This window comes from Vombatus ursinus, unplaced genomic scaffold (assembly GCF_900497805.2).
Source record: "Vombatus ursinus unplaced genomic scaffold, bare-nosed wombat genome assembly UNPS02012622.1, whole genome shotgun sequence".
Lineage (NCBI taxonomy): Eukaryota > Metazoa > Chordata > Mammalia > Diprotodontia > Vombatidae > Vombatus > Vombatus ursinus.
Genome location: NW_020952400.1, coordinates 39005 through 41407, shown reverse-complemented (window position 1 = coordinate 41407; position 2403 = coordinate 39005). Strand labels below are relative to the sequence as shown.

Here is a 2403-nt window from a genome sequence, read left to right as displayed (position 1 = left end):
TACATACACACATATGCATACATACACATATGTATATACACGCATACATATATAAATGTATATATATATTTATCCATATAAAGAAAAAAGTCACAGTTTCACTGCAATGATTCAATAGTTACTCACCTACTCTTTACATAACAAAATGAACAAACCAACTTTTGATTTTAAACATTAAAACATCAATTGACCCTGAGAAGACAGAGGAAGCAATAAAAAAAGACACTACTTGGATAATATGTATTTGTCTTCAGTCTTTCTGCCTTCTTCTGATTTTCCCCAGCCCTTTCTTCAAAGGCACATGGACTCCAAAGTAGGATGCCTTCACTATCTTGCTGCTGTTGTCTTTGTTAGCTGATTGTTCATGCCGCAGTTAGGTACTGGTGATAGAAAGGTCCAAAAAGGTTTGTGGCAAAGAGACGAGCAACAATCCACCAGGTCAGAGATGACAAGAGCCCTGGGAACAGCAGAGGAGTAAAGATGGTCTTTAGGCTGCCCAGTGCCATTTTTATCTGGGTAACGGCTACCTTCATTTTTTTTTTCATCAGCAGATGGTAATTCAGAGTGAACAGAACCAGAGAATGGATGATTCTTCACTAGAGAGTCTGAGCTAGAGCTGGAATAAATCCAGCAGGAATGATTACCTAGTGTTTTCAAAAGCAGGCTTGTGTGGAGCAGCATGACCAGAGTACTGCCACGTACTGCAGTGCAATTATACAAAGGTAATAAAACACTCTCACCACCACTTTCTGTAAATCAATGGTACTAAATCACCCAACTTTCTTCATCTGATGCACACACTTCTGGGCTAAGTTCGGGTAAGCTTGTGGGTGATTGCACATCAGAGTCAATCTAAGAGCACATAGCAGGATTATGAACCAGAGTCCCACAGTATCAAACGTCATTTCTGTCACTAAAGGAACACTTTCTTTACTCAAATTTGGGTTCATAATGTAGACTTTGCTGATTGGTTTTAGCTACAGCAAGGCCATAAAGAAGGGTGCCAAGAAGTTTATGTAAAGTGATGTTTGTGTTATTTTTTCTGTTGCCAAATTCAGGGCATCCAGATGCATTTGAGCCAGCCACAACCCAGAAAAGTAAAAAAAAAAAAAAAAAAGCACCAATAAGTGCGAGGAGTAGAGAGGAAAATTTTGAAAATAAGTTTAGACACAGGATCTTGGGATTCTAAACCTTGCTTTTAAAGAAACTGCATTGCACTTTCTGAAAAATTTGTAAAACCTGTTTCAAGTCCCAATTCTAGGTAGTTTTTAGTAATAATCAAGATTGCCATGGCTTTGACAAAGAAAAAAAATCAAAAGGTAACACAAACTGATCTTTCACCACCTTCTTCTACTTTAAAATAGTATGTAGTCAATGAAAATTGTACCTTAATTACAAAAGTCAAAACAAGCAACAGACAATGCTGATATTTGTTTCCTGTGTAAGTTTCATCAAACTTTCGTAGACTTTAGTTACTAGATATACTACTGCAGCTGCCACTGTGAAATCCACCAGCCATTGATATTGAGGAACATAATGCAATGCTAAAGTATCCACTTCTGTAATTGACTTTGTTTCTAGATGAAGATCAATATCCTTTGGAATGGTTAGTGGCTTACTTTCAATATGGTCATTCTATACCTATCTGTTTTGCTCTTTACCCTTTTTTCCTGCAAGAAAGCATAACTCTTCTTCTGTAGGATGTTAATACCATCACAAACTCTCCAAAAAGAGAAGGGCCAAGCAAGACATTTTTACACATCTACCATAATCAGGTCTCAGCTGGTGGCCTCCATACCACAAGGGAACGGAGGAGAAGTCATCAATACAAGTCAGAGGCAGTAACAACTTGTTCTGAAGAGCCCAAAACTTCATTAATGCCTTGAGTCCAATTTTATTTGTCTTTAAGTATATGAAACGATCATGAGGAAGGTGGTGTTCAGTTATGCTATATCTCCACAAAAGGCCCAAACATAAGAAGATGGATGAAAAATACATTAAGAGAGTATGGTAATTTCACAAAGCTGAAAAACTGCCATTACAGAGAAGCCAGTGAGCAAGAGAACAGTGAGGTAAGATCTTCTGCATAACACTGGTCATCACCATGGTAACAACTAGTTTTATACCTATCACACCCACGACTCTGGAGCAACGTAATCCTACCTCCTTATTTCTCCAGAATGATCCGGAATGTCTCACCTTCCCATCCAGGAATTTCTGACTCCTTCCAGGAGTGGAGGATCTTCTGGCTCATTTTTATTTAAAGTTATGAGTTCCAAATTCTATCCCTCCCTCTCTCTCTCCCCCATTCCTGAGATGGTAAGCAACCAGATATAGGTTATACATATGCAATTATGTATAACATTTCCATTTTAGTTGTTTTGTACAAGACTCAAATTAAAA

General features: G+C 37.9%; 1 pseudogene; it reads right to left on the bottom strand.

The window, feature by feature from the left end:
• Window positions 1–362: 362 nt before the first annotated feature.
• LOC114040035 lies at window positions 363–2133 on the bottom strand (annotated as a pseudogene).
• Window positions 2134–2403: the final 270 nt, after the last annotated feature.